Below are 23,764 nucleotides of genomic sequence, written 5' to 3'. Positions count from 1 at the left end.
GTAGCTATTTTTGATGAATTAAAGAAAAAAAAGCAGAGAAGTTTTTTATTCTACCCAACCCAAACAAATGTGGAAGGCCTCTTAAATGTTCTGTAATGTGGGTGACTGAACGACATTTCCAATTTGAGGCTGGCTTCACTCTGTCTTTTAGCACACAACTGGGGTATGCCTTTCTCCCTACCTGCATAGTGCTATGTTTTTTAGAAATAATGACTGATTATAGTATTAGATATAACAATCAGATGCAGACATTTCTGGGACTAAAATGAAGTAAAATGACCTAAGCCAAAATATGCACATGCATGTGACTCACGTATAATTGTGTATTGTGATTTTGTATATTTATAAAAAAAAAAATGGCTGCAGCATTTATGGTTTCACCTGCTTTTCCAGAATCTTGTAACTGCTCCATCAAGAGACAGATTGTATTTCCACTCTCCTTAAAAAGGAGCAGGTCTATGTCACTGCCTCACTACCCAGATAACAGTGGAGGTGATGCTGTGTGATTTCTGAGACTAAATAAAAAAATGTGCTACAGACTCTGCTTACCTCTCTCTTGGGACATGTGCCGTGGGAGCTCTGAGCTGATATGCAAGAAGTCTAGCTTCCCTGAATCTGTGTGGCTAGAGAATTCAGCAATAGAGATGATAGAGCTGGAGCTGGAGAGCAAATCAAATGGAAACAGAGATGGAGAGAGAGAGAATCCCAAGGAACCCCAAGCATTCTGCCCTCCCCCACCCCACTGCAGTTGGGGCCTTCCCATCCCAGGTTCCAGACATATGAGCATGTGACCCTTCAGATGACTCTAGCTCCATTCTTTGAGCCCCGCCAACTGAGACCAAGTGAAACAAAACAAGCCCTTCTTGAAATGTAGCTTCATGAGCAGAATAAATGTGTTTTTATTTTTAGATCATTATATTTTGAGGAGGCTTGTTACACAGCACCAGATAACAAGAATGGTGGAAAGCCTCTTTCTCTTTTATTAATATAAATAAGAGAAACCCAATGCATCTAGAAATTATTACTATAGAATACTGAAGATGAACGCTAGGACATCAGGGATGTTGTAGGCAGACACACTTTCCTAGCATTTATTTTCATTGTCAACTAGCAAGGCTAGAGCAAAAGGAAATCTGACTCCTAGAACTGTGCTCTTTCCTGGTGAACACCGTGAAACTCTATTATTTGTTAAAAGAGCAATCGCTCACTATATTATACACCTGAAACTAATATAACACTGTATGTTAACTATACTGGAATTAAAGGAAAAACTTAATTTAAAAAAGAGCAATCTCAAAACAAGCAATGAATCTGACAATCTAATGAACCCTATGCATTTCACATCTCTGAACTGATTTAGCAAGAGCCTGACCAAACTGAAATTAAGTATTGTTTGCCTGAGAATTAGAAACATGACAGCTCTATCCACGGTTTTTGTGTAGTTTATAGAAGAAAGTGAAGAACAAGATTCTCAAGACCAGGTATCAACAAGAATCCTAGGAAAGAAATTCTATGTAGTTTGAGGATGGAAATAATGACTTAGTTGTCTTCATACTATTGAAACTAGTATTTAGAACACCCAGGATTTCTAGTGTCATATATGGACATATCTATCACTCAAGTATTTACACAGCCTCAGAGTTGCATGTAAGTCGAATTTTATTTAAGATTTTTTTTTAAACAAGAGCCTGAAAAACCAAGTCAACCTGGTTTAAAAACTGAATGGCTCTCATAATTGAAAATTCCAGAGGCTGATCCAATAGCTCAAGTGAGGTCAGCAGACCCTGTTTTCCTCTCTCTTTTTGCTTCTGAGCTTCAGTCCTGGGTTTGCTTTATTCTCAGCATACTTTCACCCTACATGTCCCAAGAATCTTAAATCTGTAAGATCCCTAATCACTCTCTTCTCCTAAGTACTAAACAAAAGTCCTTGTTTTGATAGATCAAGTTAGGGGATACACATTTTACTAAACCATTTCTAGGGGCCAAATATTGGGATTGAGGATTAGCTTAGCTCAGCCCCAATCTTGGATGTAAAGTAAAGAAAGTGTCCCTTACCACATGGTCTGAACTGAGGATGGGTTCTATATTCCCCACTCCATTAGAGTATTATTATTATAAGTTGGAGTAACCAAACATAGAAATGTCCACCTCTAAAAGTGATTTAGAGTATATATTAGGACTATGAGTACATTTGAATATCTACAAAAGCTAGCACTATCTAGTGAGTTAACCCTGCATTTTTATGGATTACTTTAAATATTTTTTTTTTTACCAATGCAATGCAGTGCTAATTATTTATGTGAGTTTTCTGCATAGGAGTTTGTACTTTTACAGCTTTTAGAGGGAGAAAAAACATAACTTTGAGCCATCTGTAATATCCCCAGTGTTTTCTGCTGTAAAATCTTTGGATGAAGTAAAGTAATAAGTTGGGGAGGCTTGACAATCTACTGGCTTATGATTTATCCAAATGAAAATTAGACTAGTTCAACTGGGTAATAAGAATAATAATAATAATACATGCTTAGGGAACATAATACACAGTGGAAGAATAAAGGGAGCATTTCCCTCTGTTTCCATGGGCTTCAGAGGATGCTTATTAGCCAAGTGACTGATGTGCTCCTTTGAGTTGCATCACAAAACATGTAAAGAACAAGGGTGGCTATGAAACTATTTCAATTAGGTGTTGCACATCCCAGGGATGTGAGGAGCTTAAAGAATATTTGGGTCACTGGAAAAGTCAAATTTCTTGGAAGCAAGTTTTTAGACTAAAGTTTTAGAAACATTCTTATTCTGCTAAAATATTTCTTATTCTACTGAATATGTTTGTATTTTAATTCAGGGTAAGGATGAGCTCAGTGTATAGACACATTCATCAAATTTATAAGCAAATGGAGCCTATGAAAAGCTTAATATTTTTAGTAAAATTAGAAAAAGACCATTGGGGAGGGGAAATAGAAAGAAATCCACATAATAATTAAAGTTAGGTTTTGATCAATTACCTGATTTTTTTAGGTTGCAAGAAAAACACAGCAACCATAGAGTCGATCTATAATTATTTTTATTTTTATTTTTTTATATTTATTTTTAAAGTATTTATAGATAAGGAAAATATTCCCTTAAATTTATTATGCAAGGGTTTTATGTTTAACATGATAAAAGCACATCTGATCGAGGCAGTATTTATTTGACTAGTATATTTTTGGTTAAAGTGCAGGATGTCAGGTCTGGGCCAAGATTGTGGGTTTTTAAAAGTCTGGTTTTCCCACATAACACATTATTCTAACCTTTCTGTCACTCCATTTCCTCGAATGTAAAATGAGAATAATAATAATACCTATCTTTTTAGGACTGTTGAAGAATCAAATGTGTTACTATATGTAGTGTGTTTTCAACAGTTCCTGCCATATAGCAAATACCATAAAAATATTAGGGACTTAACTGGTAGTTTGGCTGGTTATAGTATTTTAGTTTGGAAACCATCTACCTGTTCCTTTTGAATTTTGAAGGAAGTTACCCATTTTTTAGCTGAGATTTTAGAATGTTATTGAATTCCATTTCCATTATAATTCTGAGTCCTTCTTCGTATTCATTGCCCTTTCTCTTAAAAGTTTCTTTAGATTTTTCTTCCCCTCCCCCCAATATTTTGAAATTCAGAAAGATGTTCTTTGGCATGAGCCTTCCTTCAACCATTGTGATGGATACATGAGTCTCCATGAAATCTGGAAATGTATGTGCTCTATTTCTGAGAAATTGAATTATTATTTTGATTATTTTCTTTCCTCCATGTTTATTCTTCACACTCTCTGCAACTTCTACTATCAGGATATTAATCTTCTAGGACTGATTCTTAAATTTCTCATCTTTTCTTTCTAATTTTTTATGTCTTTTCTATTCACTTTCTATTCTGAAATGCTTAGTCCACCTTATTATATGATCCTCAATATAAGCATGGGACTTAGTCCCTGGTATACAGTGAGTGCTAAAGAAATCATAGCTTTCTCCTCTTCTCCTCTTTCTCTCTCTCTTTCTCCTTTTCTTCTGCTGTTGCTTCTTTTTCTTCTACTTTAGTATCACTACTTCCTAAGCAATATATTCAGTATTCTGGGTTTTTGATTAAACCTGGTTTCTGTAACCTCTCTCTGCATGAAATATATGTGGACTTCTGTCCTCCATCCAGGGAAATATTAAACAATGTAGAAGTGAACCAGAAAGGTTTTTGTAAACTATCATTTACTAAACACCCACTCTGTGACAGAGAGTCTGTTAAATTGGTTTCCTCTAAAGCATGTAACAGTCACAAAAACCTTTAATGTAACTTTAGTCTTAAATAATTTTAGAAATAAGGACATCAAGGTGCAGGGATATGGCCAAATTTAGCAAAAATTACAAAATGGGATTTGAATCCTGTTATTTCAGCCTCTAAAACCCATGCCTTAATTTCTACACAATGCTGCTGTGACACAAACATGAATTCCAAAAAGGGCTGTCAGTACTGTGGAGGGAAACCCAGCCCATTAATGGTATCTGGGACACGCTAGGCAAATGCTAGTTAAAAAAGTGTCGGCAATGCACACCTTTTATGTAACTGCTGTGTACATGTCCCATAGCAAAGGCGGTCTCCTGATGTGTACAGGTGGCCTGGCTTCTGAGCCCTTGTGATTGCCCAGCTTCTCCAGCACAGCTTTGACAATGGAGTGTAGCAAAATGACTTCTCCTGGTTGAAATTCTCACCAGGGAAGGACAAAGGAAGATGCAAACTTGTTTCACTCAGGTACAGGGATTTTTCATTTTGGTGAGCACAGAGGAAATTGGATGTGGTGGTAAAAAAAGGCCTGGTGGCTGTATAGTCTATACTAGTCCTCCCTGTGGCTAATGATGTATCTGAAATGTATTTCCTTCCATGTGGGAGAGTGACGTACTTTAATGCAAATTCTCCCTCCTTGACCTCCCAATGACTTTCCATCAAATGAAATAATCTTTTTGTTGTGATTTATAATGCATGCATGCCATGACTTACAACTGTGGGGAGTTTTCATTCACTGATCTATCCATCACCCCATTCACTCCATAACTTTTAGGTTGAACCAAATGAAATTGCATATACTCAACTGTGTATGACCTGGGGAATGGTAATCTCATATGGTTCAAAATAAAACTTACTGAATTCTGAATAAAAGTAACTGTGAGAGATTAAAAAATTATTAGATGTAAGTATAGATAATTTGAACAAGAAGATTATATGTTTCTCCATATGTACAACAAATCTTTGTCGAGTGCTTACTGTGCCTTGGGTTCTGAGGATACAGTGCTAAACAAAATAAATGTAGCCTTACCTACATGGATGCCCAAATCTTTTGGAAGAATGAAAATATACTTAAGCCACTGTAGCATAAGAAAGAAGAAATTGCCCTAAAGTAATAATGGAATTCAAAAGAGAATGATATGTCTTTCTAATGGAATTTAGAATGCATTTTATGGGAAAGGGGTATCCAGCTGGTCCTTGAACATTGGATAGGATTTAGCGAGGAAGGACACACCAGTTGAAAGGAATTGTAAATATGCCTAGGTAGGTGTTCAGTTATTAAGGGACACAGTTATGAGTCTTGCACATAAATTGTTTCCAGTTGGTCAGGGAGGCAAAATATAAAGAATTTTCATCCAAGGGAGAAGAATATGTGAGTTCACTGTAGGTATGTACATATTTGTTTTTCTTTATGCAAAAGGAGTAATTCACTGTGACTGCAGAAATCAGGAAGGGCTTCTCAGTCAAGGTTTTATCTGTTTTGCTTAGGAAGAAGAATATAATGTACATGGATGGATAATGGAGGAAAGTATCTCTAAGTTGAAGGAAGGCCAGTAGAGAAGGCATGGCAGTAAAGGAGTACATGGCATATTTGAGAGACATGACGATGGTCTGATGAGTCTGGAGATCATACATGATAGAGATGAGGCTATTCAATACTAGATTAAAGGAGAGGTTTGATAGCTGTATGGAGCAATTTGTGTTATATTCACTGTGGCATTACGGAAAATATATGAAAGGAAGCTACTTTTTCCTACAAGAGCTAAGACCAGAACTAAAGGAAGATGTACTGGCCAGATCATTATTTTCTTGTATTAAAATACAATGGCATTCAATATGAAATAGTAGAAAGAAAAGTGAACTTGGAGCTAAAAGATATGGGCCAATTGATTAATGCCTCTGAAGCTTCTTTTCTTCAAACTCCTCAAAAGAATTAGTGATTCCTTTGTCTAATTCACAAGGCCATTGTCAAAAATATATTCAAGATAATGATGATTATCTCCTTCAGACAAATGTCAAAGTCTGATTGTGATGTAGCATTTTGAAGGAGTCCATTTAACCCAGCATGAATATCGTTGAAGTGAATGCCTCTTAGTAGCCAGCCAGTCACCACCCAGGTCCACAGAGGGTATTGATCAAGGGCGTATCATCTGTGGCCACAATCAAATCTCTCCTTCAATCCATAAATGCTGTCATGGCTGAGTGTTGTCCTCAAAACTTCCCCAGTGGGAGGAGACCATAAGGACAACAACACAGTCATGTTCTGCTGAGACTCCTCTTAGTTCTTTATATGGACTTTGCCAGAAGTTTCTTAGTCATTGCACCACGTGGGGCAGACAAGGTGAAGATACCCTCACAGTCAGTGGGCAAAGAGAGATGACGAAATGGAGCCTAGTAAACTTCAACGCAATTACTTGGAAAAGCATTCATCTGGAATCTAGAGGACTTGATACTTAGTCCAATTCTGACTTCAAAGCTCTGCACTTAGCGTTTGTTCTTTTTCCTCTTCCTCCTTCTCTTAGCTGTAAGTTTTGGAATACTTACTTACACCATCTTTTAAGGAAGGTAACTTCAAAAATCTTAATTGTCCAGGACTTACCATTTTGCAAAGAGAAAATCTGAGACTCAGAGAGGGGTTAAGTGTTTTGCCCAAAGACAATGAAAGGAGTAAATGACTTTACTAGGATTCATATCTAGCTGGGCCTGACTACAAAGTCAGGCTTCTAATCCTGCTATGCTGCTGCTTATATTTAAAACAAATGAATAACATTGAAATTCACTGACTCTATTTTAATCCACATTTATAATCAAGAAACAATGCTAAGATGTGCAAAACTAAACATTACAGAATCGCTTGGAACAGGAGACAATAATCAGAAAAGAACATAATTTATAATGCCCATTAATGGGGGATTGATGAAATAAAGTATAATAATTCTGTAAAGTGAAATATTACATGGTCCTTAAAAACTGTAAGGTAAGGCTATATATGTTGATATGCAAAGATCCCAGCACTCATTGCTAATTATAACCAAAGCAGAATAATACAAATCATGTGATTTCATTTTATAAAAATGATATGATACTATATTTGTTTATAAGCTTATAAAAGGAAGGATGTAAAAAAACTGCTAATACCGGTCACTTCTAGGTATAGAAAAACAGAGAGAGACTTACTTTTATTGTGCATCTATTGTATATTTTATTGATTTTATTACATGCATAATGTTACTTATGCTTTTTTTGTTTAGAATTAAAATTAGATCGTATACCTTGAGAAAGAGAATATCTAGGATTACTCACAGCTTCCAAATTCCATGTTTGAAATCAGAAACCTAACTTGTTTTAAACAACTCCAGTGCATTTCTGAAGAAGGCTCCCCTGTGGCCAAAACTCGGGGGCACTTGCACGTGTATGAAAAATGTCTGTGTGTGCGATGTCACTTTCAGAGTGAGAGCTGGATAGGGGAAACTGGTCAAAGGCTGACTCACAGCAGATGGCCTCACAGGTTTCTTGATTCCTGCACACAGAGCATTCTCAGCAAGGTCAAGGGCAGGTAAGAAAGTGATTCATTAAACTTCTGTGGTTGATGTGCACTAGATGTATAAGGCAAGTCAGCATCTTGTACATGCAGATGTGCGCTGCAGCCCTTTGTCTAAAGGACAAAGATTTTTTTCATTGGATGCAATAGGAATCCCATTGTTCAGGCTCAAGTTACCATTTTTTTTTTTTTTGAAAAAAGACATTGTCATTAATAATAGTATTTCTCAGTCTGAGCTTTACTCCGACACACTTGAAGGAATTTAGCTAAAGAACAATGGTAATGTTCTAATTTGTTATTCGTCATTTAGATGGAAGTGGTGTGGTATACTACTTTGTCGATAGCCAGCAAATACTGATCCTCTATCCCCGAGAAGCTTATCATCATATAAACATTTTCTTTTTCTTTTTGGTCAAGCTAAATGGAAATCCATCTCCAAAATTTTATTTACAGGTAAGATTAATATTAGCTAATGGATCAGGAGAAAGTCTCAATGTCCTGGACAAAAGACATGATAGCCTCTTAGAGTAGTATAAAGTAGCCTTTCATCCGGTTATTTCCCGGATTTACTCACTTTTTTATAGGTGAGTTATGGAAAATTGGAAATATATTTTGATTTTGTATCAAAGTTACCATTTTAGTCTATGTAATAAAATATTTTTGTTTTTCTTTTCCTAACCTGATAACTATGGATAATCTCTAAGACTCCTAGATCTGTTTTATGTGTCTCTTTCTTTAATGGTTTCATTTATGACCAAGAATTCCTATGACTCTGAATCTACATTTCTAACTAGATTTCCCAGTATTTCTCCAGGCAGGCCTTTACCTTAATTTTCCATAGACTATCTTCTCTCAGATGTCTCGTATTAATCTGAAACATACTTTTTCTTTTCTTTTTTAAAGATTTCTTTATTTGAGAGAGAGAAAAATGCATGAATGGGGGGAGGGGCAGAGGGAGAGAATCTAAAGCAGACTCCCCGCTGAGCACGGAGCCTGACTCAGGGCTTATCTCACAACCCCTGAGATCATGACATGAGCCAGAACAAAGAGTTTGATGCTCAACAGACTGAGCAGCCCAGGCGTCCCAACCATTAATTATTTTAAAATCAGCATGTCTGTAGTTGAACTTTTATGAACTTAAAAATTTGGTTTGTACTATATACTTGACATGTTACTTCACAAAATGTGTGGCCATGATATTTTGAACATCGGTACAGCTCTCTTCTTGACTTTAAGCTCCTCTGGTGATGAGACATTTATTCTTTTCTCTCCTTTATTGCAATGGTTTTGCCCGCCATCATTGTCCAACCCCTCTAACCCAGGGGCATGCATAGTGACTAGACAAATTTACATATATTCTATAAAATAGATCCTCAAAGCCTGGGTACAATATCAAAGCACCCCTATGTTCAAGTTCCATAAATACTTGAAGAAAATCATCATTTGGTGGACCCACATATTCTCAACGTATGATGATATTAAATTTTAAAGATAATATATTGGCATGTTATTATTTTATGAGCACAGGAGGAAAGAACACATTTTTCTTTGAACTGCCAGTTGTCTTAGGCAGTTTTTACTTAATTTATTTTGCTACTTTTCTCCTAAATGAAAGTGGCACAATTATTTCTTAAAATGCTACAGATTGGGGTGCCTGGGTGGCTCAGTCGTTAAGCGTCTGCCTTCGGCTCAGGGTCCTGGGATCGAGCCCCACATCGGGCTCCCTGCTCGGTGGGAAGCCTGCTTCTCCCTCTCCCACTCCCCGGCTTGTGTTCCCCTCTCGCTATGTATCTCTCTGTCAAATAAATAAAAAAATCTTAAAAAAAAAAAATGCTACAGATCTATTTGGAAAATTTTAAATACTTTTTCTGTAATCAAAACTGGCCTTTTATAACCCAAGAAGAAAATATATGACTTCTCTTTTGAAAATATTTGCAATTATATTACCTCTATTTTGATAATTAAGGATATAAGCACTGTCCCCAAATAAATATGCTAATTTTATAAGAGGATGGATGGATTTCTTTTTTTAAACTGCTTATGTCAAAATTTCTACCTGACACAAGATAACTCTGCTGTGACTTTCTACGTAATTACTATATCTGTTTTTTCCTACCTGACAGTAACAAATATGAAAATGGAGAGGTAAAGATTCCATACATGACAATTGCTGCCTATATTTTGCATTCTCTGGTGCAATGTTGTGGTGAAATAAAAAAATATGTATATATTTTAGAATGTGTTATTGTTTTTTGTAAGACCACAAGTCATTGAGTGCTACCAAGGGAAGGAACCATTCTGAAAAACACCGATAAAGAACTACAATCTGAAATTAGGTGGGGAGGGTTGGAGTAGAGAAATTCTCTGTAGTAAAAACTGTGTTGTTTAATCAAGGATCGAGGTCGTAGGGGGAAGAAAATAGGAGCTATTTCAAGAGAAATGAATTAGAAACACTCAGTACATTGTTCTTATGTAGCTTGTCTTGGTTCCAGGACAGATACCAAACTTCATTTACTAATATTGGCACCTCTTATGACATTGGCACTAACCCATGGTTATGGACTTTGAATCAGGATCTGATTTTCATATAGCTCTGGTTTCCCTAGATTATTTGATGGGTTTCACTAATGTTCTTATAGAACACAATTGAATGTTCTAATAACATTACTGGTAGAAATAAGTGTCACAGATTTGCCTAACAGTTCCCAAGAGCCTTTAGACATTAGTACTTGTAATGCTTGTAGTATAGAAGCCTATTATTTGAATTCCCCAATTCAACAGACTGATATAATTTCTCTTTTCTCCTTCCATTCTATACAAAAGAAGAGTTTTTGTTTGTTTGTTTTTAATGGGCAAAGCTGCTACAGAATTGTGAGCTCTTGGGGCACCTGGGTGGCTCAGATGGTTAAGCGGCTGCCTTCAGCTCAGGTCATGATCCCAGGGTCCTGGGATGGAGCCCCACATCTGGCTCCCTGCTCGGGGGGAGCCTGCTTCCCCCCCCTGCCCCTCCTCCCTCCCTCTGCAACCCCCACTCCTGTGTGTGCTCTCTTTCTTGCTCTGTTCTCTCTTTCAAATAAATAAATAAAATCTTAAAAAAAAAAAAAAAAGAACTGTGAGCCCCATAATGGGTAACCAGAGACATGACAACTAGACTAGTAAGTCTCTCTGGACAAATAACATATGCCTGACCATTCTTCTATCCCCTAGTCCCTGTAGGCCACTTTTCCTGATGTTATTGTTTTAATTGATGTATAATTAACATACAATATTATATTAGTTTCAGGGATACAACATATTGATTCAACAATTCTATACATTACTGAGTGCATACCATGATAAGTGTAGTTATCATTTATCACCATACGATGCTGATATTATTATGAGATTATTGATTATATTCCCTATGCTGTACTTTTCATTTCTATGACTTATTTTATGAAGGGAAATTTGTACCCCTTAATCCCCTTTATTTAACCCCCCCCCACCTACCTTCGCCTGGCTTTTATGAGAATCTCTCTAATTCCTAACTTCAAAGTGTCTTTGTACTTTATATGTGTTGAACATATTTACTTGTCTTCTTGTTTACGCCCTGAAGGCCTATAGTCTATTCTCTCTAATTTGTTCATTCTGAGGCTCTTAGCATATATTGGTTGCCCTTTTCTTTATTCAACTAATGCAAGACTTGTGAATCATGATTATGCCATCTATAGGGGACCGGTTTGTAAACCCCTTCCCTGAAGAAGGCTATTCCAATGCTTTGTTGGTTTAATGACACAGGGCGTTAATACATAAAATAGGCATATTTGAAAAAAGAAAATTTATTTTTAAAGTTTTTTTATGAAGGTAAGTAAGAGGTGTGGAAGCTACTAAGAATACTTTAAAAATATATTAAAGATACTTTATTCCTAATTATAGAAGTATTTGTATTCGTAATAGATGAAGTGAAAAGTACATAAAAGCACAAAGAAGTTGAAAATGACCAGCATCTCTACCAATTAAGTATATACAATTCTATAACATTTTGGCATATCCCACACTTTTTAAATATATCCCACACTTGCTGGTTAAAATCATGGGCTCTATTTCTAGACTATCTTGGTTTGAACCTTTGTTTGGTCACTTCATAAGAGTATAATTTTGGGCAATCTACTTAGCCTCTCTGTGCCTCAGTTTCCTGATTTGTAATAAAGGCAGTAGTAGTAATGACCTATTTATTTGGTTTCTTATGAGAATTAAATCATTTAATACGTACATGGTTTTTCAACTTGTGACTGGTTACATTAATGCAGTTTGTTATTGTTATCAATAATGATGGTGTTACTGTATAATCAATGGACTTGAAAAATTCTGTGCTTTTCTTCCAATTGCTTAAATAAACTCCTTTTAATAGTTAGCAGTCCATTTTTGAACTGAGTAGTTTTATTGGTAGAAACTAACAAAGCTTAGTGAGTATTTCTTTATAATCGATTTTTTTTGAGCCCCTCGAACTTGGAAACAACAATAACAAATACATTATTTCTTAAAAATTTTTGAGGAACACCTTGCTTTGCTGTTGGGCATGTGTGGTTGATTCTTTCAAATTTGAGTAAGGTGAGACATCTAATAATTCAAATATTTTTAAACTTCTCCTTTTGGACTTAAACCATCACAACAAAAAAGGCCATTTCTTTTCTTTGACCATTAAACTTCTTTTCCCACTAGCCCACATGTCTGCTTATCTTGCAGACCTAACATCATTCTTGAAAAATAAACTTCAATCATACAGAAAAACCTTATTTCATTCTTTTACTTCTTCTTGGAAGCATCTCCGTGGATTTTATGATTATTTAAATGTATAAAAATAATGAAAGATGTCACTTTTTCCCCAGTAATCAAATTAAACAAGTGCTAGCATAGGGTTGAGACTAGAATATCTTTGGCCACATGTTGGAGAAGTAGCAAAAATTTTGCAGTTTATTACCTAATGCTTGATTCTTATAGTTATGTAAGTGTAAACTCTGAAAGTATTAAGAGCTTCAGAGAGAGCCTTTCTACCAGCTAGAACAAATCTCATGAGATTGCATGGCTTTACCTCCATGAATTGATCATCACATTCCATTTGAATATTAATACAAACAAGCCAGACTAACCGGTTTAATATCTAGGAGACCTTACTGAACCCATTTCATTCTCTGTCCCAGAAGGAAGAGAAGGGAGTCTAGCATGAGAAGATCATTTCTCTTCATGAGGCATCTTTATTTCCCCTCCTGTACCATCCACCTGTGGATCTCACTGAATTAGCAGAGGGACTTCATGAAATTCAAGTGGGTTTCATTACAAAAGGTAAATTCCCTGAATATTCACTTTCTAAATAATTTTTTGACTAGAACATAATCTTCCCATTGGTTGTGAACCTTTTGTGCAAATAATATTTCTTCTAAGTGTTTCTGACGGTTATTTTATGGAAACCAGGGCAAAGTTGCATCTAGTGCACATGAAGTGCCCATGGGTAGGGGATTATGCATTCCAGCAGCTCTAGGTCTGGTTCATATTCTATAGGTTCAGAAGCAATTCTATTTCTCCATATTTTCAGAAGCAACACATCTTGGACTCCCAAGACATAAAAACACATGGGAGAAATTAACTGATTCAACAGAATAACTTCATAATTTTTTAAATGTGAAAGACTCAGAAAAAGTACTTACTATGGGAGATTGCTGTAAAATCATTAGAGTTTATTACCAACATCATACAATGCTCTCTTAAACCAGGGGATTTTGCTTTATTACCCAAAAGTAGCCACATGCACTTTTATTCCCTCATAACAGGATGTTCATGGTAGGGAAGATCTTTAAATAATCCTTACCTGGAATAAGGAAAACAAAAGGGCTCACAGCCTTTCATCAAATGGGCCCTGAGTGACAAAATACAGCTCAAATTGTGGTAATTTTCCAAACAAATCAAGACCTCTGATTAAATAAGTTGGGCCTTAGGCTTCCTGCAATTCTAAAGACTATCAATAGAAACATTGTGGCACAGTCTTATTAGACTCATTGGAGCTATAATTAACCATTGGAGAGAAACAAAAATGTAAAAAAAAAATCCATTATGATTAATTTTCACAGGATGTCTTGGAAACCTTACAGGAAGAATTAGTAGTCTGCCTATTTATAATTAACAGATCGCAAACACTAATGCATTTTCCCAACAGGGACTATTTAAATGGAAAGCTTTGTTGATGTGAGACTTAAATACATAGGCTTGAGTCCCTGAAAGATGTGTTTTACAGAGATTTTAGGATGATGCAGTATGTTCTCCTGATTGGAGGTTCTTGTCATTGCTCTTATTTGAAGTTGTCATAAGGGAGAATCCCCTTGGCTTTCTTTGGCTTAGGCAAGCATGTGCAAAGTGAGGACTTGGGATCTCATGTTCACTTCGGAGAGAATCCTGCAGCCAGTGCAGACACAGCAGGAAGGAATTAGCTCTTTAGTTAAGTGTTAGAGTCCAGTTTCTAACACATTTATATTTGGAATTTTGTGATCATCTCAGCCAATCAAAATTGACAGAGGAACACAAATTTGTATACATGGGATTAGGTAATTGTCATAGAAATCTAAGTATTTGAGCTGTAATAGGTGTAACAAGGTGTTAATGTCTCTCTAGGGCTATAAGGAAATAAAACCATATTTTACAACAATTCTAATTTGTAAATAATAACTTCAGAGGGGAAGTTATTGGGCAAAAATTGCTAATGTAATAAATTTGCCCCTGCCTCTAATCTTGTCCAGACCACTTGTGGAATATCCATTCTAGGTAAACCCTCTAGTTTTGTTATTCCATACCATAAATTCCTTCAATGACAACCATTGCTTTCTTTATCATATGGTCAAGAGCCATTGTAATCTAGCCACCTCTAATGGATATTATCTTAATCCTTTATATTTTCTAATATTGCTCCAATTTTATAAGTTACTTAAAATTTCAGGACCTTCCTATATTGTTTCTTCCTATCTTTGCTATTTTCGATCTCAAAAAATTCTTGCTCAACCTTTAAATTCCTTAAATACATCAGGGACATATATAACTCTTACTTGAATCTGTTTTGGCCTATGCTTGCCTGTTGCTGCCTCTTGGGTTAATAATGTATCCCATATCCATGCTAATATGACATTTAGTATGTGGCTCTATTATCATGTCTATAAATTTGTACTGTAACACTTGGTGGACATGGATTATGTGTTCCCAACACCCAGAGAATGTCTGTCCCATATATGTCATCACTTCTGAGGGTATCTGACTCAGTAAATGTTGAATAAGAAGACTTGTCAATGTATTTAGTTGACACATACATAGTATACTTGTTTATTTCATCTTGTGAAAACATTTGTGTATTTTCTATGCTCCCATTTAACATAGACTCAACAAAGGATAGGGCTTTTTTCTGAATTGAAACTTGAGCTAACAAGTTGCAGCTAAATTCTAGAAATATATCTGAATTACAGAGGAGTAGAGTAACCTTATTTTAAAAGTCTCATTGACTTAGTGAGCATGCCAATTAATAGAGAGAGAGAGAAGAGAGATGAAAGATGTATTCAAGAATTTGCTAAAGTAAAATTACAACCTTGCATTTTTATTGTACTGCACCTGAAGAGTATGTAAATTAGGATAGGGAGAAGCCCAAACCACTTTAGATATTGGTGTGTAGTGGACCATGTACATTTTGGATGACACAGACTAGTTATCAATGAGGAGAGACTAAACTGATTGCTGGCTCATACCTTACCTAAAGTAAACATTGTATTTGTTACAACAGAAGTTTAATTTTTTTTCAGTCTCTTTACTAGACTGAATTATTTATAGCCATAGATATTAAATAATGAAAGAGGATGGTCTAAGATTTCAAATTGATTTCTTTCATTTTCTTACCTGTGAACCCCACTAATCCGTGAGCTTATAATTTGCTTTTATTTTGTTTTTGATTTGCATTTTTAAAAAACATGTTCTTCTCAGATTACCTTTTTCATATCTAAATAGGTATCATATATCCATGGTATTTTAGAAGATTTGAAGAGAGGAACATTATAAGTTAACTATTTTTTTTTTTTAACTTTTAGAGAAACTCTCATTGTAGGGCCTTACAGGTCACAGAACAAAATTAGAGGCAAAAAAAAAAAAAGAAAAGAAAAATGAGAAAAATTATATCTTTCCTCATTAATTCGATTCCTAACTGTAATAGCAATATCACTCAAGCTGCCTGCTAGTAAATATGGTATCCTTGGTAGATTTTTTCATATTTGATTGTGATGACATTTTTATTGCATGAAAATGTGGACAGCTTAAACATTTGCAACAAGTATTCAGGTTCCATTTGTCCTCAGAGATAAGCAAGACTGCAAATCTTGGAGCATCAAAGTGTATTCAGATGACCCAGCAAGGCAGAGGCAAAAGACTTCACAAGGGAGAAAGGAGGAGAAATAAATGTTCAGTTGTTGATTAAAATTGAATATACATCCCACTACTTTGAATGCATCCTGGGGAAAAGTAGATCCCCACACCTCTTAGGGATGTGCATGGGGAAGCACCCTTTGGGATAACCTGAGGACTCTGGAGTGAAGCCCATCAACAGAGAACACAGAAATTGGATTCAAATTAAGCTTTGAATGGCTATGTGAACTTCCACAAGTTACATAACATCTCTAGTTAATTTTCTCATTTGTCGGAGCCTGGGTGGCTCAGTCAGTTAAGTGTCTGACTCTTGATTTCGGCTCATGTCATGATCTCAGGGTCATGAGTCAAGACCTGTGTCAGGCTCTGCTCCGAGCGTGGAGCCTGCCTAGGATTCTCTCTCTCCTTCTCCCTCTGCCCCTCCGTGCTCTCTCTTTCTCTCTCTCTCTCTCTCAAAAAAAAAAAGAAAAGAAAAGAAAAGAAAAGAAAAGAAAAGAAAAAAACTGCTTATGGGTGGGGTGAAAACCTTGCTTATCTTAAATTTTTTTTTTCTCATTTGTAAAATGGAAATAGGATTACCTGTCTCACTAGGTTGTAAGAGATAAATGAGATAACATATAAAGTATAAAGACGGTGTTTTTCATGTTACAAGATGAGATAGAGATAGATAGAGATAGAGATAGAGATATAGAGATCTATCTATCTAGATCAATCAATAATAGATTGATCGATCAATGTATATATGGGTCTCTTTTCTTCCATGGAAAGAGCTCGGTGCCCTGAGCTGGCTACTGTAATTTGTCCTCCTCCTTCACTCCACTCATCCCTTCTTTGAAATCCCACATGTAAAAAATCATAATGTGATCATTTAGGGAAACAAAAAAAACTGGTTTGACTTCATGCTCAAGTAGTTCCAATCCCTGTTGTAGGGTCCTTTTTGTTTTTAAGAAAAAGCTAAATTATGTGCCTCTCATCAAATCTTTGTAAATTGCCAAATTGACTTCCTGATCAAGATGACAGATTAAACACTTGCTTTTTTACCTCCTTTCCGTTTATGTTGAAATGACAGTATGCTGGTAAAGGAAGAATAGATCTACAACACAGATCAGCATCAGAGAGCGTGCCATTAACAGTCCAGATATTTTAAAGAATTTTGTAAGTAGGAGAGATCATGGAATCACATGGATGGGTAAACCAGAACAGAGAAATTGCCGCTGTGGATTGTGGTGAAGAAGAGCCATTCTTTCCCACTTAACTGCAGAGAGCCTTCTAGCTTGGTGTCAGCAAGTGCAAAGAGCCAGAGTGAGGTGTGGTGATAGACATTTGTGTTATTCACTAAAGAACTGTACAGTCAACAGCAAGACAATCAGATCCTTTCTTTCCTCCCTTTTCCCCTCTGTTCCTCTTCCTGACACCATTCAACAATGATTGCAGAGCACTGTGTCAGAAAGGATTTTGTAATCCAGAGAAAATATTTAAATTTCTCTAAAGAAACTAAGGAATATGGAAGGGTCAGGTTTTTTTTCTCAGTGTTCATGCTGGCATCTGAAGGAGAAGCCCAGCAGAGACTGAGGCATGGAAGGAAATACTCTAAGGCTCTTCAATGCCAAGTAAAAGCCTCCTCATTTTGATACGGCAGTGAGGGCCTCATATGGCCTTTCGGCCCCCCTGCCGGTAATGGTAGTACCGACATTTCTGTATAAGAGAAACATAGGGGGAGTCATCTCAGTTCAAGGAAGGACCCACGCAACCTTGACTTGGAGCTAGTTTTGCATGATAAGTGCCCAGTTTTGACTTAGATTGTTTGCTAATTACAGATGGTGTGGGGGGGAATCCTAATGGAGATTTGGGAACGTGTCCTGCAGTTACATTGCCATGGCAAGCATGTTGTGTCTTTGACATGTATGTTTATTTGGGGTGGCTAAGAAAATAGTAATGAAAGTTATGGCATATGGAAAGTAAAATAACCCCAAATTTCTCCCTGTTGATCCCAATTACCTATACAAATGCTTCCAGGTAACAAAGCTTTACTTCAGAGTTTATGATAAGTTCTTCTATTCAGAGCAGAAGTCAGCTGGGATAGATATCAGCTTTTGTTAACAACAAAAAAATTCAGAAAGGCATTTAATATACATTCATATCTCACAAATCTGCACATTAGTTGGGGTGTCTGTGATTCAGGTTCAGGGTCTATAACAGCAGTTGTGGTGGCTCTAAACCTCAGGTCTATTTGTGGAGCCCAAGGACTGTGTCTAGTCAGGATATTTTCTTCTCATGATGATGGCATAAGCAAAGATGACAAACTCAACCGCACAGGCTATTTCAAGCATGTGCTCATTTCCACTAACATCTCAATGGCCAAAGCAAGTCATAAAGTCAAACCTAAAGTCAGCGGTTGGAAAAGTTTACTCAGTACACCATGAGGCTGTTACAGGGGTGCACATGTAGGAAACAATTCCAGGAGAATGGATATTTCTAGCCAATAATTCAATTCATCACAGCAAAAGAGACAAAACTCACATTTGACACTAAATCAACTTTCAGAAACATTTAATTTGATCCTTCATCCTTCACATAAGTTTGTATCTAGAGATCAACATTTTAGAAAAATTAATAGGAAAGAAGAAAGGACACCAGCATTCATATAATTTGGTAGAAGTCATTGGATTCTATAGGAATGATTACAAACAAACCTGATCTCCTTTGGAAGTGCCTTTCTTCTTAACTCATTTTCTTTCCACCAATGTCTACTCCTCCTCTACTCTACACATGGCGGTGTGCAATAGGAGGGTAATGCATGATGGAGGGATTTGCATAAAGGTTGAAGTGAAATTTGCATTGTCCTAGATGTACACAGTCAATTTTGGACAGAATGTGATAAATCATTTGGGATTTAATGAAAAATATCTGAATAGGATCTGAAGCTATTTTCCTAGGAACAGTTGAAATTGTATTGTCTTGAGTCATTTGAGAAGAGCACCTTCCTCCATCCCACTAAAGGATAGTGGGTAGTCTTGGAGCTTTCAGTGAGCACTTGTTTTCCATCTCAAGTGAAGATTGCTGGATGGTATCTGTGCCCAGTGTACAAATGCATTTTTTAAAGAGATTGTACAGTGACAAGAAAACATTTTAAATTGTATATTTTGAAAAAGAGGAAATGGTGATTATGGGTCATTTCTCTAATAAACTATACCAAGAGATGCCATTTCAGAGACATCGATAAGATCGCTAATAATACCCTTTAGAAATATCACTCCTCTTAAAGTAAAAGTCAAATTAACTGTTAAATAATTTATGATAGTTGGAATCTAATGAAAAGGACTTGCAAATTATGAGACTGGAAGTTTAAAAGTTGAAGGACACGCTGTAACTACAGGAACATGATGGGGCTGGAATTCACACCCAGTTTTTGTTATTACTCATACATCTCGTCTGACATTAACAGAATTTAGCCTGTGAATCACAGAATTGTATTCATTCTTGGGCACCATCTCTTATCTTATCCAAACAGAAATGTGTTAATTAGCATAACAACATGGATTGTGTAACTGTGTGATAATTATAAAATTGTAGCTGATTTCACTAAATTCTAAGTCTACAAATATATTATTGTCGCAATTAATGGGGAGACTCATCATTTTTAAACTTGACAGGTATTTTCTTTAAATGTTCTTTTTGTGCAAGGTGAACATAACCCTCATTTTTTAAAATCTCAAATAGCCAAATTTCATTCCTCCTTTCCTTGTTCCTTTCTACCTTCTTTCCCTTCTTCCTTCCTTGCTTTTGTCTTCTCTCCTGTTCTTAGTTTCTCCTTTCTAATTTATTGAAACATCTAAAAACCATATACTGTTTTATTCCCTTTTCAGCCTAGAGATCAGCGGTACTGTAGACACCGCCTAAGGGTGTTGAGTTGTGAAACATTCACTATGACTGTCATATGGAATAGACTGCAGCATGTACTATTATAGACCAGACCTTTCAAATTAATCTGCTTTATTTAAAGCCAACACATATATTTCTGTAACAAAAATAATCTGCCAGCAATCAAAACAAGAACAAGGGAGAGACAAAATGGGAGTGGTTGTGAGACATGAATGAGTTTTATGAAAAACACTTAAAGTGGTTTTCAGAAATGTTACTATTATTGCTTGATTAATTATAGCAGAAAAAATGAGATCTAAGTCAGTTCATCTCTACCGCATATTGACTGTTTGGTGTTTGCTTTCCCAGTCCAGTATAACACTGAGCACCATAGCAGCATGATGAGAAGCAGGGCGGAGTTTTATTAGAAAAGGCATGTTTCCTTGGTCCCTTGACCCACTTTATAACAGGATTCAACTCTTCAACCTTCTCTTGGGTAAACCTGGGCAGTTAGTGACTGCTTGCCAGGTGCTTAAAGGATTTAGATGAGGGCGCCTGGGTGGCTCAGATGGTTAGGCCTCTGCCTTTGGCTCAGGTCATGATCCCAGGGTCCTGGGATCGAGTCCCGCATCGGGCTCCCTGCTCCTTGGGAGCCCGCTTCTCTCTCTCTCTCTCTGTCTCTCATGAATAAATAAATGAAACCTTTAAAAAAAAATAAAAAAAAATAATAAAGGTTTTAGATGAGATGTGAAGGGGGTACTTTGCTGTTTCTAAATTTCTCTGGGGGGGCGCCTGGGTGGCTCAGCCGTTAAGCGTCTGCCTTCGGCTCAGGTCATGATCCCAGGGTCCTGGGATCAAGCCCCGCATCGGGCTCCCTGCTCGGCGGGAAGCCTGCTTCTCCCTCTCCCACTCCCCCTGCTTGTGTTCCCTCTCTCGCTGTGTCTCTCTCTGTCAAATAAATAAATAAAATCTTTAAAAAAAATAAAAAATAGAAAATAAATTTCTCTGGGGGACATTGAGGTAGACATTGTGACTGAGGTAGAGGTCCAAGAGAACAAAGTATTAAATAAATATAATGCATTGGATTTGGCTTTAGTGAATACAGATGTGTTTAGGTTTATCTTTAACCGATCAGAATCTTGATAAACATTTCTTCTTTGAACTAAAAGATAACTTGAAATGACAATACATGCAGATCAGCTTGGTTAAAATTTTAGCATTATCTGTCCAGTGAATGTTGTGCTAGCAACTTGCTTGTAAGATCCTTCTTTCAAGAATATGGTTTTGTCCCATTTTACAAAATAATTCTGGGACTCAACTTTCAGAATTACCTTTAGAATTGATTTACAAGACATATAAAAACATGGGGTGTCTGGGTGACTCAATCAGATAAGCATCCCAGGGTCCTGGGATGGAGCCCCTGCTTCAGGATCCCTGCTCGGTGGTCTGCTTCTCCTTCCCCCTCTGCCCCTCCCTCCCACCCCCACTCGGGCTCTCTCTCACTCGCTCTCTCTCAAAAAAAAAAAATTTTAAAAAAAAAAAAAAACAAGACTTATAAAAACATATTTTATTACCCTAAGATTGGAACATACTCTGAACTCAAATGAATTTACCCAGTTTGAACACTTACCTTCCTCATTCATTAGTCTTAGGTTGTTGGGGTGATTCTCCAAATTCAAATTTTCCCCTAATATGATATTAAAGGTAATACCATATATCATTTTCACATAGAATTCCAAAAATGTTGTAACCAAGAGTAGAATTTCTGGAGAAAGGAGATAATTTCCACAGTAGTTTTGTTAAGAAAAGAAAAATAAGGTAGTGCTCCTTTGAACAAGTAAAATCTTGTAAGATTATTGAACAACTTGGAAACTCACACCTTCTGTAAAGACTTATACATTTGTTTCCGTGATACAGCATTTTGTACAATTATTTAAACTTTGGTACCATTTAAGCAAAGATCATTGTTAATAGCAGAATTTTAAGGTATGGAGTTTGATCAGCATTCCTGTTTATGATTTTGAAACGATAATAGGTAATTTGAGGATAACGGTCTTCATTGTAACAAAATGGTTAAGTTAATGTCTAAAATAATTTCTGATAAAAGTAGGAGCACCTGGATGGCTCAGTTTGTTGAGCATCTGCCTTCGGCTCATGTCATGTTCTCAGGGTCCTGGGATCGAGCCCCGTGTTGGGCTCCCTGCTCAGCAGGGAGTCTGCTTCTCTCTCTCTCTCTCCCCCTCTGCTGCTCCCCCTGCTGTCTCTCTCTCTCTTTCTCTCTGTCAAGTAAATAAATAAAATCTTTTAAAAATTTTTGAACAGTAAACCAGTGATCAAAACTAGCTAAGTGAGTGTGTGTGTGTGTGTGTGTGTAAAACTCTTCGCTGTAATTGACAATACTGAAATCATATCTAATGAATAGGAATAATATACCCAGCTTTATAAAAGATGCACAAATCTATTCATAGTCTTTGTCACAAGGAACACAGTAACAAAGGCTCTAAATAAATTGGTATTATAATTTGTTTGCCCAAACTCAGCCTTCTTGAACTGAATCTTGTGACGATTACTAATTGCAATAAGATACCCTAAAGAAAGAAAGTTTGAGATTGAAGTGGGTAATATTAGATTCACTTTGGCATGTTAGTCTTATTCAAGTCATTTTGCCACTGCTAATAAAGATGCTATGACTTAAAAACAAAAATGAGACTGTAGTTTGGTGAGGTGAGGTGTGAGCCAGAGAGAGCAAGAGGTCATGTGACAGTCATTCTCTTCTATCTTCCTTGAGATGCCCCAGAACAGAGCTTGAAGCAGAAGTCAGACATACATAACATAATAAAATTAAATTAAAAGTCATAAAAAATTTGTTAAAAAAAAAAAAGAAGTCTGAATAAATGCAGCAACACACATTCAGAGCTGCGCCAGGGGGCAGTAGTCGTTGTTCCCAGGGATTCAATCTTTTTTTTTTTTTTTATTATGTTATGTTAATCACCATATCAGGGATTCAATCTTAAAACAGGGGACCTGACAAAATGTTACTGAGGTGTGGTAAAAGGTGTCTGCAAGTAAATATGCCAAGAATATAATTAAGGGAAATGAAAGTGTTTATTAATGAAACAAATTGAAAAACTACAGCAGGAAAATAGGGTTGGGAGGCTGTTGTTTGGAAGCCAAATCAGTAATGCCCATTTTAAAGAACAAAAAATGGCTAGGCACGAAGGCTTTTGGCTGGAATAAATGAAAGTAAAGGATTGTAAATCAATAATGCAATGAAGGGGGCAGAAAGCTAATGGTTCTTTTGTTTCAAATTGTAAATGGCATTTTTGTATTTCACTGTAAACCTTAAGTTATGGCTTTGTCTATGACAGTATAGAAAGCCTGCCGTTTCACTTTCCTGACTACAACAATCTGTATCAAAACTTGACTTTATTTACTCTGCATTTAGGTACATTTAGGTATGAACTAAGAGTTACAGCATTTTTTGGCATAGGGAGAATGACTTTCTCAAGATAAAATTTTCACCTTCAATGATTAGTGTCCAGTACCTAGAGTGAAAGACATAAAGGACAAAATTTATAAATAAGAATATTAGCAAGAGGTAAAAACCAAAATATCTTAAGATATTTTGCTCTGCT

At 36.4% G+C, this 23,764-nt stretch overlaps 1 protein-coding gene across 9 annotated transcripts in view; it reads left to right on the top strand.

The window, feature by feature from the left end:
• LRRC4C (leucine rich repeat containing 4C) overlaps positions 1–23,764 on the top strand; it is a 1,196,081-nt gene that overhangs the window by 591,395 nt on the left and 580,922 nt on the right. For 8 of the 9 annotated variants that reach the window (XM_032413925.1, XM_032413926.1, XM_032413921.1 and 5 more), the window contains one exon: positions 13,025–13,166. The exons of the other annotated variant lie outside the window; for it this stretch is intronic. The gene's annotated coding sequence lies outside the window, so the exon portion shown is untranslated. The remainder of the gene's footprint in view (positions 1–13,024; positions 13,167–23,764) is intronic. 9 annotated transcript variants of the gene reach the window in all.

This window comes from Phoca vitulina, unplaced genomic scaffold (assembly GCF_004348235.1).
Source record: "Phoca vitulina isolate PV1807 unplaced genomic scaffold, GSC_HSeal_1.0 scaffold16, whole genome shotgun sequence".
In the NCBI taxonomy this organism is placed as follows: domain Eukaryota; kingdom Metazoa; phylum Chordata; class Mammalia; order Carnivora; family Phocidae; genus Phoca; species Phoca vitulina.
The sequence above is the reverse complement of the archived record's forward strand: the minus strand, read 5'-3'. Positions and strand labels throughout refer to the sequence as shown.